Raw genomic sequence first — 15,854 nt, forward strand, 5'->3', positions numbered from 1 at the left:
TGATAAATTAAAGGGGAAGGGAGCAAAAGAAATATTTAAATTTTTAAGGTAAAACCTAGAGGAGTATTTAAGTTCCAATATGATTTATTCACAACGATTGGATTTAATTCTCATACCTATGTATATCATTCTAAATATTTTTAGTTGCAGCCAGACTACTAAAGACCTTTAAGGAGTTAAATACAAAATAAAAATATATTTGAGCCTACCATGCACATTTGGTCTTTTAGCTAATGTTACATGATAAGCATCTTCCTGGTTACCTATTAGCATACACTAAGATTCCACTGTGGTCTTGTCTCCAGAAACTTACCTCCTAAGAATAAAATATAAATAGATGTCACATTCACTTTATATGGCTTTTTTTGTTGTCTTTTCTTTTCAAATAAAGGACATGTATTTCTAATTTCTAAATTTCTAATAGTTTCATCTTAGCTAAAAGTCCTAAAAGAGATCCAAATGGATAGCTGAAGAAACGTTTCCCCTTCAGAGGAGTACATAGACCACGGGAAAATTCATCCTGCCTCTCCTCTGCTAAGACTGGAACAATTTAGGGTCTCAACATACCACTTTTTGAGCAAGAAGAAACATATTCTCAGTAGTAACATAAACTACAAAGAAATTCAGTTCTGTTAATTTAAGTGTCACATGGATTAGGACAAACACATGGAGTCTGAGGGCAATTCCATGTACTTCTATAAAGAAGACACGTCTACCCTAATTCTGAAGTTAGTTTTAGTCAGTCTACATGGTATGGTACTGACATGAATCAACATTTTCTAAATCTTGAGTGATGAGGAAAATGAACAAGTTGGGTGGAGCTCAGAAGTAAACAGAAGATCCGTAGCATGTACAGGCATGATCTAGACTGACATTAGTTAATATGAGCTTTGAGGGAGGAGGGGTCATATTTGTAAACAAACTGCAAACCGACGGTTGTAAATAATTTGCAAGCAATGCAGAATGAAAGATGTATTATAAGTATACAAGGAACCAGCATAGAATTAGCATTTTTCTGTTAAACGTAAAAGAAAGCAGCATTGCTTGATTTCTCGTGCCTTCACAATTCTCCCTTGTCTCAGGAGTAGTTCAAGTTATCCATCCACCCCAGAATTCTGTATATTAAGCGTGGAGTGTGGGCTTTGTGCTTTGCTGAGTCCTCTACTGGGCTTTTTTCTTGACTTGATATTTTGACTCACTATGTGAATTTTGACTAATTGCTTGGTACCTTCAGGCCACTGGTTTCCACCAGCAGCAGAGTAAGTGCTTACTTGCAAAAATGTTCGTGTATGAAAATGTGTGTGAAAGACCCACTTAAAAATAATGCATAACATAAAGAATACTTATAATTCTAAAATATTTTTAAGAAATTCAATTAAAGCTTTCAGTTTTCACATGGACTGTTAAGGTGATTTCACACCATCCAGAATGTTTCCTTCTCTTCTTCCTAGGGGTTACATTTATAACAATTTCATGTAGCTTTGCATTCAGAATTTGAATAGGTTTCCACAAATTCTCTACTAGTTCCTTCAGGACAGGATAAGCTCACTTTCACTTTTACAGCACTATGATGTTTTCATGGATGTGTTTGGTGATTACAGATTTATTACCCTAATTATGAGCTAATGAGCAATGAGCTTTGCAAGGAAATTTGCATCATTTGCTTAAGTAGGACAAATTATCAGCTTAACCAAGATAAAACATCTCTTGCTGTTTGAGACCCTTTCACTCGCCAACAGAGAAGCCTATCCCAGCCAAGTTAAGTCAGAGCAAGGCACTGACTGCTACCTTGAAGACAATATCTCTCCTACAGTTTTAAGGAGTTTGCTCGGCTGAGTCCAAATGTCTCTGGAATCCCTTTTAATTAGTGTTCTCTTTTAGCCCACTTCTACAATCCTCTCTTACTATTTCTAAGACAGAGGAATGTGCAGGAAGCTATTGACTAGTCTCCTTAGAAGCAAACAGGAGATTGGGAATAATTTAACATAAAGTAAATGTAGCATAAGTATAGACTTTTTACATCTAGTATTAAGCTTTCTTCTCTTAACACAAATATTTCATCTTAACTTTTTTTCTCTTGGAGCCAGAAAAAAATGGAGGTGTACATATTACTTTCGTTTCTCTTTCCTTCATGTTCTCTCATAAAGAAAAACAACTTTGGGATTTGTTTTGGATTTAGATAATCACCACTTTAATAAATAAGTTAAACGCTTATGTTTAGCATTTACTTCCTCTTTTGAAATGTATCCTTCTAATATTATTGTTTTGAAAATTCTGAGAAATGATACAAAATATCATATAAGGGAACCACACTAGGGTGTCCTTAAGAGATTTAGTAGGAGAGGTAAGGAAATTAGTCAGCTAAATTAACTAGTTGTTTTAGAGGACATGAGATCTTTAGTGCCATCGCGTTATGCCTCATTAGCTCCATTAGTTGCTTGACATTGTCATTATTCTACCCACTTCTTTCTGTGCAGTTTCACCGTGTCAGCTTTGATTTCCCCGTACTTATTTTTTTCCAGCTTAAAGCTATTATATCACCTTCCACGAGCATTGATTTTTAGTCAGGTGTCACAAATTTCCCACTCATCATTTCCTTGCAAGCATAAAACTGACTGTTTCGGCTACTCCTGCACTCTTTCATTATTTCAGAATTAATCACTTATTCCTATTGGCCAGGTCTAGCATCCTCCTTCCCTATTAAACTCAGTGTTTAATCTTTAAATGTTCTAATTGACAAACACTGAAATAACTTCCTATCAGTGTGCTTTGGCTGAAATCAGTAAAAGGGCAAGGAAGAGACAGATGATACAAGCATTTGTTTTGAACAATCAGACATTTGTAAAGCATCTATTATTTGTCCAGAATTGTAATAGATGATGTTGGAGGTGTGACAGAAATATAAAATATCACCACCACTAATCCTTAAAGTACAGTCACCCCTCAGTAGCCACAGGGTATTGGCTCCAGGAGCCCTCTCAAATACCAAAATCCAATGCTCAATTCCCTTATATAAAATGGCATAGTATTTGCATATAACGTACGGCATATCCTCCCGTATATGTTATAATACCTAATGCAATGTAAATGCTATGTAGGTAGTTGTAAATACCATGCAAATGTTTTGTAAATAGTTGCTGGAACACAGCAAATTCAAGTTTTGCTTGTTGGTACTCTCTAGATTCTTTTTTCCGAATATTTTTGAGCTGTTATCGGTTGAATCCGTGGATGCAGAGCCCAAGGATATGGAGGGCCAACTGTATTTAAAGTCTTACTATGTGAAGCAATTTTTTTTTTTTTTTTTTTGGCAGTATGTGGGCCTCTCACTGTTGTGGCCTCTCACGTTGCGGAGCACAGGCTCCGGACGCGCAGGCTCAACAGCCATGCATCACGGGCCTAGCCGCTCCGTGGCATGTGGGACCTTCCCGGACCGGGGCACGAACCCATGTCCCCTGCATCGGCAGGAGGACTCTCAACCACTGTGCCACCAGGGAAGCCCTCGTGAAGCAATTTTGAAAGGAGGTTTAGAACCTCAACTATAAAGTTTACTCGTTTATGTTTAGCTTAGTTTTAACTTGTCTGGATTGCTTTAAATTTTAGAAAAATTCAGTAAGGCAGTAACTTGGGGTTATTTGTTGTTGTTTTTTTTTTAAACAACGTAAAAAGCAATAGTTTTTAGAACTTCAAACAATGAGTTGATATTTTATAAACAACTAACAAGTGTTGCCAACTGAAAATTTTACTGTAACTCTCACTAGAGGAGCTGACGTGCCCATAACCAAAAATAGAACAAATCTCTTAAAAATTGGTAAGACATACCACTTTCTCACAAATCTTTTAGATTAAATTTTGATTAATAAACAAGTCTTTTTCCTCTAGAGAAATAAGAACAAAAGTGAACTTTAGCTTCATAGAAAATGGCTAGTTTACAGTAGTATCTGTCTTGACTAGCATAAAGGCCATCACTTTTTAAGAAAAGATGGTATATGTTCACATGACACAGCCACATAGAAGTCATGGCAGACATAGACAATATTTCTAAGAAGGAAACAGGAGATAATCACAAATAGAGTCACCTCACCTCGTTTTGTCAAATGTTATACACCTCCAAGTTGGAAGCGATAAAAAAAATGTGCTTTTAGGGGAAAAGAATGAGGAATGGGGGTCAGTAGGAATTTGCATCATGACCCATTGCAGTTCAGATATTTTTAAGCTTCTCTTTGAGATGTGTGGTAAAGAACAGTTTTGAAAGCATGTAATATGTATAAGAAATACTGTAAGAGGAAATGTTATTTCTCCAAAGCATAAGTAAGGGGTTAGATTACAAATGCTGACCAAACCAACCTGAAGGATTATAAAACTGCATAATCTTCACAAGTGGCAAGCCACTTGTCTGTCTCTCTTTTAAAAATAATTCCTCCTTTTCAGGGTCATTTCCAACTTTTTGTTAAGTCCATCCTGTTTCTAGTCCTGAAAGGCAGCAAGCTTTATTGGAAAGAACACCAAGGCAATAGAGTTGTCTGAATAGAAATTCCATGACTCTCCTTGGGCAGGTAGCAAGCTCGTTTTCTACAGTCAAATGTGAATACTTCTAAAGGCCAAATTTAACTGTATCATAGGAATGTTGTTAAAATCAAACAAGGTAATGGATTTGAAACTATACTGAAGGAGAACATTTCTCAAATGCCAAGTGATACTCTATTCCCTCCACAAATTGTGAACATCTGTTTCTCTACATTTCCAAATCATGAATTATATGCTTATATTTGGTATATTTAAGCTCAGTTAAACTTGAAAGTGCCATGGGAAATATCATGGAAAAGGTGGTAAGATGCATTTTAGTAAAGAAAAACTTAAAGGACTGTCCATCTAACTGCTAAGCATTAATAATGCTTGATCGGAGTTTTCAGAAGTTTTCTATTTATTTTTGCTGAATTATATTGGTTGTTGTAAATATGCCCTGTAATTCTCAACACAGTATATCATTTGATGTTACAGGAAATAACTGCAAAGTTTCCTTGTATTTTTGTCCCATTGATTCTTATACACATATAGAATACTTTGGTAAACACCTATCCCTCTGCAGCCTTCCCTTAGGGGAATTTCCTGCTTACACACCTTTTACCATATTATTCATTCTGTTATATAAAATGGCAGCATAGAAAACCTACTCTACAAATAGTAATACAATACCAGAAGATCATATAGCTAGAGTAGATGATTTTTCCCTTTTTTTTTTTTGGTAATTACACTTAACAATTTTAGAAATTCCAATTTACTCTATTACTTATTAAGACAGAATAAAATGCAATATTTGGCAGAAGTTTATATATTCAGTACATATTTTTCAGCTGCAACACCTAATAGTGCTTGGCAGCAGTGGTTCTATTATTTGAAAGACAGCAAAGATTTCTTACCCGATTAACGTGACTCGGAATTACTGTTTTATCTGATCCTATGTATATAGACAGACCCCACAAAAAGAACATAGTGCTATTAATGCATTGGCATTTCTCTTCTGGAGTAACTATCTTCAATCTTAATGGGAAACATATTAAAGAAAATGCATCTTCAGGGCTTTCAACATGATGCTCCTTTCGGAATGTGCATAGTGACCTAAACATCTATTTCCTCAATACATGTTTGTGGATTCAAAGTTAAAATTCTTTTATAACTAATGAATCTCCCAGTCAAGATATCTTAAGATAAAGGCCTAGCTTTTCCAATTAGGTACAGAAATATGAGTCTTGCTTAAGAGTATCTTGCATCTATGCTAATATTGCACAAGATTCCTAATCACCCACAAAATTTGCTCATCGCCCCCATGGAAACAGGAGTAGATTAAAATTATTGCAGTAATGCCTCAAAACTATAGCAACTAATGCAAAATATTAGCTTCTTTGTCTTCGTATTTCTCCTAAAGTCCAACCATGAATGTCTCCAGAACTTTCTAGTTCTAACAGAATGAGACTCTGCCTTTCCTGGATCCTTTTCTTCCTCTTCCTTTTTTAAAGTAAAATTGCTATCTAGCTATCTAACTATATATCTTAATTTTAAACTTGTTCCCCAAACCCTCAATTCCTTAATTTTACTTAAGACCTTCATTCTCATGTGGCTGCTACTTCACACTGGTTTTTTCCCTAAATCATTCCTTCCATCAAATAATTAAGCTGATGAACAATATTATATATAATGTGCAGTAAAGTTTATGTAAAACAGAAAAAGATATGAACTGAAATAACTATAATGAAAAATAATTGAATATATAGGAAAACATATGGAAAGTCCACTGCATAGTAACCAGAATTGAAGATACCCAATAATTGTTTAGCATTATTCTTCCATACTCTCCCCACTCATCCCTGTCAAAATATTTAATAATAAACTTAAGGCATTATAAGAAATTGAAATCCCTCTTGAAACAGACAAGATTATTATATTCCAAATAAATTTTTATGTTATACTTTATGCAAAATCAGCATAAAATCCATTTCCAAAGGTGCAGGGGAGAAGAGGAAAAAGAAGGGTAGAACATTTCATTTAGTTAAGTAGACTAAGCCAGGCTTTGAACCCTAGCAGCAGAAGATCATATAGCTAGAGTAGATGATTTTTCCCTTTTTTTTTTTTTTTTTGGTAATTACACTTAACAATTTTAGAAATTCTTTTCCTATTCCCAGAAAATTAAGCAGTCTTTTCCTATTCCCAGAAAATTAAGGGATATCAGGCCCCAGCAAATTCCCTAATAATATCAGTTTATTTTATGTATTGTATTTTGTTATTCTATATTGTTTTAGTTGCATTTTTCATCTGGGTTCTGAATATCTTTGGTCTTAGCTACCATTTCTTGCTCCACCATTAATATTCAAGACTCTTTTATCCTGCAGATATGTTCATCTAAATGCTACTACCTCAAGTCCATTCTCTAGTAGGTCTGTGTCTTTATTCCTGTCTTGGTTTCCATTGCTGGGATCACATAGTTCTTTTCTGAAAATCCCTTAAGTGCCTGAAGTGGGTTTTGAGGTCATCCGTCAACATTCCCATTATTATTCCTGGCTATTGCTCTACTTCTGTTTCTCCTACTTGCTTCTTCATGACCTGCCTATAAACCTTTAGCCATACTCTCATCTACATTCATTTCTAAACTTTCAATACTCAGCTCAAAATCCACTTTATTCATAAGCTTTTCTCATTTTAGTAAAGGCAAATGAAGCCCTTGGGCCATTTTCAGAGGAAACATTGCACACTTGGTTCCAACTTGACCAGTGCACCCTTTTCCTTACCTAAAGTGAGTTTAGAGATATGTTACATACAAACACATGAACACGATCACATGTATTTGACTCCTCTTTCATTAGATTATCTCAAGTGTAGAGACTGCCGTATAACACATACCTTAGGCTCCTCTCCATAGCACAAATGCATGGATATAAGCAACAAACTCTCAAACATATTTTAGGTGATTCATAAATAAAACATACGTTGATCTAGAACCAGGTGCATAGATCTATAGTTGAGATCTCAAACACTAGCCTTCTTTTATTTGTCTACAGCTCTCTAATTACCTCATTAATTCTGTCTCCCATCTTTCTAAAGGACCGGTAAGGATTACCAGATGTGTAGGAATATGACACTCTGCATTGGCAAGGGGGGCAATGAAAACGCAATCTTTGGAAGAATTGTTTTTCTGTATTCTTTCTTCTTTTTTTTTTTTTTGCGGTACACGGGCCTCTCACCGTTGCGGTCTCTCCCGCTGCGGAGCACAGGCTCCGGTCGCGCAGGCTCAGCGGCCATGGCTCACGGGCCCAGCCGCTCCGCGGCATGTGGGATCCTCCCAGACCAGGGCACGAACCCGCGTCCCCTGCATCGGCAGGCGGACTCTCAACCACTACGTCACCAGGGAAGCCCATTTTTCTGTATTCTTTTGTTTGCTTTTATTGTTGCTTCTGTACTAGGTAGTAGTATTATCACTTGTAGTGTTTGGTTTACTTTTTCCATAGTCTTTCTAATCTTTGGTAACAAAGTCACATCTGCTTGATCACCAGTTTATTAGCTTGGCCATAGACATCTTGGCACCAGAGCCCAACTTAGGATAAAACCACAAGTCTAAAGTCTTATTAGAAAATATCACTTGATTCACGGAGAGGCATGCTAGTCACAAGCTACTGACAGATGCCGTCTTGTTACCAGTTTGTCTTTGCACACAAGGCCGTCTCTATATCCTCTGCACACCACACGATGAGTGCTTTGAACCCCTGGTAAGTTAGCCTAGGTGTGAAGTAATTTCAAGTAAGGTGAACTCAAATGTTCAAATAACAGCCAACCAAGATGACTGTGGAATTGGGAAATAGGATGCTCAAGTGGGGTAATTTCAAATGGCATGAAGTCCCTGAATAAGATCAAAGAAAGTTCCCTTTTCAGCGGATACCACTTCCGGGGTGGGAAATGCCATCTTGCTGTGGTCAGGATTAATTGTCTGCACAAGCCTGAGACAATTCTTATCTCTGGTTCTACAGCATGAAAGCCTTTGAAACAGACGTGGGTTACCCAAGAGGGTGATGGGACAGAGTGGATGGCAGAGGATAGTGGCAGCTCTGCCAGTTGAGTAGTTCTGGTTAGGCATGTTTCAGGGTTATGTATGATGGCATTAATCTATAGTAGGAAAGTTGGGTCTGGCTCATACTTCTGATTTGGAAAATTACTTCTAACATTCTCTTTCTAATTATACATCCAGATAATTTTTTTTTAAAATAAAACTGAGGTCTGAGGGTTTAGCAAAAGTCAAAAGTCTCCTTCTCACCAAATAGAGCTCAAGAACTTCATGTATACAAACTCATTCCTTCATTTAGTCAGTCGTAGTTCTTTAAAATATAATTCCATTACTTTGGAGATTTTACATGCAGTGTCCTAACTAAAAAAACCCTTCCTCCTCCTTGTCTCCATCATAGGTCCATGTTGTGCCTTGCAAACTTTGCATATAACTCACTTCATAATTTTGTTTCCTATTCTCATGTCTTTATTCCTTAAAAATAAATACTGTGGAAACAAAGAGACAAATACTGTTGGAAACAACAAAGTACCTCTCACTGGTAAAGATAAAGAATGATAGGCAAGAAATAGGCGACAGACTTAAAATTCATGGAAAGAGAAGATAACACCCTCCTCAAGGTGATGTTCATCGAAACTTCACAGAACGACATCAACAACAAATGCAGGGAATGTGTATGTCACTGGTTTAAATTTCATAGAAACCCAATGTCTCTTTGAATTCAGAGATATAAGGGACCTTCAGTACCAAGTTGACCCATTTCTTCATCTTACCAATGAAAGAACTGAGGCTCAGAAATACCAAGGGATTATCCCCAGGCTATACAGCTAGTGAGATCTGCCTCCGCATCCTGCTATCACTTCAGTTCTCCTTGTAAACAACCACAAAGTCTCCCATAGAATAGTGAAAGAGAATTTAAAAAAACAGTAAAAAAAAAAAAAAAATGGGGGGACTTCCCTGGTGGCATAGTGGTTAAGAATCCACCTGTCAGTGCAGGGGACACGGGTTCTATCCCTGGTCTGGGAAGACCCTACGTGCTACGGAGCAACTAAGCCCGTGCGCCACAACTACTGAGCCTGTGCCCTAGAGCCCATGCACCACAACTACTGAAGCGCACGCATCTACAGCCTGTGCTCTGCAACAAGAGAAGCCAGCACAATGAGAAGGCCACGCAAGGCAACAAAGACCCAACTCGCCACAACTAGAGAAACTCCCAACATAGCCAAAAATAATAAATAAAATTTAAAAAAAAATTGGAGGATGGAAGCCTATTCAATAAACTGACCTAGATTCTAGTTATTCCAATCACATCACTTTTTAATAGAGTATTATAGAATGATTTTAAGTAAACAGGACACATTATTGTGACTCACCACAATCATATACAATCAGTTAATACCTCCTAGGAAGGAATTAGAGATTCAAAACTACATAGGCAGTTTTCCAATATATTCTTTTTCTGACACCGTACTGTCCCCAAATGATTATTTTTCAGGGCTTACAACATTCTTAAATTTTAGACCATTTGAAACTTAGGGCTTCCTTTTCTTTGAAAAGATAATTCCAATGTAATCAGTTTTGGGAATCAAGATAGGACACTTAGGAAACTGCTGCACCCACAGAAAATTTTTTGCATGATGTCTGATAAGGCAGTTACCAATTGCTATCTTAAGATGTGAAATCATCTGGGAATCTCCCAACATCCCTTAACAAGCGACATATAACCAGGGCAAGGAACACTACTGCATTCCTCATTAACCAACCAGGGCCGTTTGATAACTGGGATATCATCTGGAAGGGACAGACATTCAGGATGCCTGAAATGTAAACCATATTCAGGCCTGCTTGCCTGGACAAATCCCCAGTGGAAGAAAATGTATAAAGCAGCTACTTGGATGCCATGTAAGGAGTTACTAGCCAGCTGAGCGGAGTGAGTGACATTTGGTTGGGGAAGGGTGTGGGCACAGTACTCCAGGCCATCTGGCTCTCATCTTCTCTAGTATTTATTTGGCAAACTCAGCCATCGTTCCTCACTACACCCCCTCATATCTGAAGCAGTCATCTTGGGGTGAGATGATTTATTATAGATTTCACATTGCATTACCTAAAGAGCTTTCCATGGAGAACAGATCCTCCTGGGAAACATGGCCAGGTCAAAGAGGAAGGAATGGAAGCAGCAACACTGAATGGGCCTGATCGCCCTCAACCAATTCTGGCTTCCTTGTGTTCCTGAGACCTTTCTTTGTACTTTCGATGAGCCCTAATCAAGTTGCAACCTCTTTAGATAGGACAAAGAGAACACATAATGAGACAGAAGCTCCATTTTCCTTAAGAAGCTGAGGAGCTATGAGGGCTAGAAGGAAGAAAGGCAGCCAGTCATCTTCTTTGTTTACAGCTTCTGTTTAGGGGAAGGTCAGGGTTTCCTAATCTTGATAAAGGATGGTAAGGAGAGTGCCTATTCCCAGCTGACTCCCTGGTTTTTAGTTTTCTTTGTTCCTTCTGTGTCTGACCTGCTTTCTTCAGGTCAAAGTTAGGGAATCAGCTGTAACAGTGCAGCAGAGTTCAAAAGAAGGAAAGACGTGTGCACACACACATATGCACACACACAAATGGGGGCTGCGTTGCTACCCCGGTGTCACAATCAGCCTTTTGATTTCCTTTGTGATTTAATCAGGACCATAAGTAGGGCATGTGACTAGGACAAGGAGGTTACCGTTTGAAAGTGGTAATGGAATGGGTTACATTTGTTCCATTTCCTATGATCTTTACATTCATGAGATCATTATCATGAAAACGGATTTGTGCCGTGCCATTTCCTGTTCTTGTTACAATCTTTATCATGGCAAGAAGGTACCAGGTTTTAACGCCTGGTGTTATATTTAACTGTTATCAATAACTGCTGTGTAGTGTGACTTTTCATCCCATATCATGGCTGTGTGCCCCCAAAGTAAAGGTAGTGCAGTCTGGGTATTTGAGTGATGATATACTGAGCTGTCTTGAGGCTCTAAAATATCAGGGGAGGGACACACATCTTCCTTCTATATCCCAACCTAACCAACAGGAGAACTTTCACAAGAGACTCTGACTTGCTGCTGTACCTTCCACGGAGACTTCAGATGCCCACTTTTCTTATCCCTGGCTCTTTAAAGCCCAAATGACACTCCTAGTGACAGTCAGATTGTATAACTTAAGGGGCAAGGCAGTGCAGTTTCCAATTATCATCAAAGAATTCCCCCAGCATTACCATGCTGAGACTTCAGGCTGTTGAAATGGATTAGATCAAAAATGGAACATGGTATAAGAACCGTTGCTTCCTGGCATGGACTAGAATCAGAATAGCTAATGGTACAACACTTTCAAGCTCTCCTTTTTTTTTTTTTTTGTAAAGTAGGTTTAGTTCTTGTGAAAGCTGCTGAATTGACAGCTCAGGATACTATGGAGAGAAAAATTATAAGCTTTCCTTCTTTGCTAGTACACCTTCGGCCTGCCCTGGAGGGAATGTCTCAAGAAGAAAAAGGTTAGTTCTTTCTCCAGATACTTTTAACCTTTAATTCAGAGGTAGGAGTATTATCCAAGCTGCTTATTATGAAGAATGTATCAAGATGTGGCTATTTTCCCTAAGATCAAAGCTAAAATGGACGGATCATTTCATATAGGCAACTACAAAGTCACTCAGCTAGAGCCAGTTCTGAAACCATGTGTGTCTTCTCATAAGTGAACTCCTGAGTGCTCCAAGTGAGTTTTGCAACACACTGTTTGTGGTTAAAGTTTTAAGAACTCAACATTTAGAGGAAGATAGGGTAGAGCATTTGTTTCACATCCAGCACTTATGAAGAATCCAGTCATTGCCAATGATGACCCAACTGTATTTCTTGATAGCAGTGCTCAGAGCAGTGGGGCTGACTAGGATGACCTAAAGACTTCAGCCTTAAGTTGAAGGATGGTGGGGTGTTCACAGTCTTCTACAACTTGGTAGGGGTAAACATTTCCACCCCTTCTTTATACAGGACTCAGCTGATATTCATAAACTTTGGGCTGAGAGTTCATTGATGCCTGCCAGGAGGGTTCTGAAATTCCTGAGATTCTATATAAATTTTTGTGAGCATAGAAACTTTTTTTTTTGTGAGCATAGAAACCAATAGTGTACCTTCCTAATTTTTATCCGATTTTCAAGGAGATCTGTGACATCTCACATTTTAAGAGCCACTACTTTATATATATATATATATTTATTTATTTATTTATTATTTTTTTTTTTTGTGGTACACAGGCCTCTCACTGCTGTGGCCTCTCCCATTGCGGAGCACAGGCTCCGGACGCACAGGCCCAGCGGCCATGGCTCACAGGCCCAGTCGCTCCACGGCATGTGGGATCCTCCAGGACTGGGGCACGAACCCGTGTCCCCTGCATCGGCAGGCAGACTCTCAACCACTGCGCCACCAGGGAAGCCCCAAGAGCCACTACTTTAGACCGCCACGTCTCATTCCTCACTTTTCTCCAGTTCTTGGACCAATTGTCACCAGCCCCACTCAGAAAATACTTAGAAAAAAAGGCAGTAGATCACTAACAATAATGTTTTCTTAAAGGGAGACAGTACATCTACAATAATGTACATGCTCATCTGCTAGCTCCACCCACTTGAAGGAAAAGAATTCCCTTAAGGAACACTATCATTTTAAGAAAGAAAGAAAAATATCTTCCAGCTTATAAAGGATGGGAGTCCATTATCAAATATGACAATCCTCTGAGAAACAATACGTGCGTGCCAATATAAACATAACCACATTGCGTGCTCTGATTTTTAGAAAAGGAGAGAAAAAGAAGAAAGAAGCTAAAGAGAACGGCTCCTCCTTTGCCACCTAATATCATTCTGGGGAGTTCATAAGGTTAGGAACTTGACACTGGTTTCGAGTGGAAGCCAGTTAAGCAGGATTTCTTTGCCCTCTGGACAAATGGTTGGCCTACTTCAGGAATTTTGAATAATTATTGCTGTTCTCTTCAGCCAGAAGTTTACCTTTCACAAAGAGTAGAGCTTGTGGCATTAACTTAATCCCATTGCCTGAGTGCACAAAGTCAGTTTTGCTCTGCAGAGTTATTATTCCTAATTTATGAGTCTGAGACCTATTATATCTCACTGCTTGAGTCCTCACGTAAAGGAAGCCCTCATGGGCTTGCTTAGAGCTGACATAAAGCCCAGTACCCTGCCCTTCCGGGAAGGAAATCCCCTCACAAATACAGAGCAGTAGAGAGAACATATTGTTCCTGCTGTGTGCACTGTCGTTTTTCTCTAAGGAGTGTGGGGGCAGCAGTTATGTGCCTGCAACCATGACACTCCAGGATTTTTCATCCTTGCTCTCTCCCCGTGAAAACGACTCATAGTAATTCCCATAGAGATAGCCTTAGAGTAGCTGAACAATCTACAGCCCAGCAAGAGTAAGAAGTCAGTTGTCTGCACTGAGATCATTGCTGTCTTTTTACAAAACAGGTAGTTGAATGAATTAAATTCTTCCATAGTCTGTTGTTGAACAAAATTAGCATCTAAGTGGGTTTGAAGAAGACATGGTCTTGGCAACCACTGGCCAAAATAGCCAGCAGTTTTATTTTCTTCAGAAAGGCAAGGTTCCCTTCATTTTTAACTCCCTCTTATTATTCCTTGGTGATTTCTATTGTTTTGGAATCATTCTCAACCATACATAACAAGTACTATTAACCATGTGGGATTACCCATCTAAATTCCCAGGGAACAGAGAGTAGCTGTGAATATTTTTATATGCCTACTATATTATTGCCTTCATGCTGCCTCGGATTATTAGAGTAATTTTACCAAGAATCCCCAAGCAACTGATATCTCAGGAATTACTCTGTTTCTAATAGGAAGCCTGTTAACTCTGAGGGAAAGTACATTAAAGTATTGTTCCACAAGTGCTGTATTGACTTAAAAAGTATGTACTCTGATCTAGTATAGAAAAATCTTCTGTTTTTTGGTAATCTGTGAGGGTTTTTAAATTTTGCAGTGTGTGTGTGTGTGCGTGCGCGCGTGCGCGCCTGCACGCGCGTGTTTTCAAAACATCAATCAAGGCATTCAGTCTTCCAGCCCAGTGAAAACAACATACACAGCATGAATCCCTAACGTTTTTGCAACCTATGCAGTTGACCTTGTATCCAGTTAAGAAGGCAACAAGACTAGTGTTTTGCATAGTTAAGTTTTCCAATAGTTTTGACTCATGTTTGTTGATTGCTTTATCATTTCAGTACCAAAAAGGGTTTCTAGATTTTTAAAAATATAGTTTTCAGGTCACTAAACATGTGATCTTTTACACAATTCACCTTAGTACCTTATCACTCAGACTTTGCAATTGTATCTTTATATCACCATTTCACAGACATATTCAACAGTAAGAAAACGGTTTTAATGACATTTACCAAGTGTTCTGAGCTCTTTAGATAAAATTAAGCACCCACTTAAATTTGTTGAGGCCTGTTTTGTATCCTCAGAGTTCATCTGTGTTGTCCCATAAGGCCTGATTTCCTTCTTTAAGGCTGAGTAATTTTCCTTGTGGTATGCACATACAATTTTCTTTATCCACTCATCTGTTAATGGACATTTAGTTTGTTTCTACATCTTGACTCTTGTACACCAACAGTGTACAAGGGTTACAATTTCTCCATATCCTCAGCAACACTTATCTTTTATTTTTTGATAATAGCCATCCTAACAGGTATGAGGTGATGCCTCATTGTGGTTTTGATTTGCACGCCCCTGATGATTAGTGATATTGAACTCATTTTCATATACCTGTTGGCCATTTATGTCCTCTTTGGAGAAATGTCTACTCAAGTCCTTTGCCTGTTTTTTAAAATGAGATTTTTATTCTATTGAGTTGTAGGAGTTGAAGTGTCCAGACTTGATATTCAATAAGATAAGTTCCTAAGATAATGATTTTTACATAATACTTTTGTTGGGACCAATTAAATGAACACTTAATGGGAAATGGGAAATTTTTTTGCCTAAAATGGTGTTAGAGGCAAAGTTAAGTCCTGTGCTAGCTTTTGTGAATTTTAAGTAAGTGTGTTCTCTGTTTTACCTTGATTCTTATCAGTGTATAAAGCCAATATACAAAACAACCCTCCTGGGATGGCTTTGGAGACAAACACTCAGGTCTGCCTTAAGACAGGCCTTGCTGATCAGCTTCAAGGAGCTAAGCACCTTTAGCATCCACTGTGGCATTTAAGCCAAGGCAAGGTTTTTCCTAGATAACCCTAGCCAATGACTGACCATGGCAAGGCTCCCAAATCCTGGCCATTCTGC

Source organism: Pseudorca crassidens, chromosome 6 (assembly GCF_039906515.1).
Source record: "Pseudorca crassidens isolate mPseCra1 chromosome 6, mPseCra1.hap1, whole genome shotgun sequence".
Taxonomy (NCBI): Eukaryota; Metazoa; Chordata; class Mammalia; order Artiodactyla; family Delphinidae; genus Pseudorca; species Pseudorca crassidens.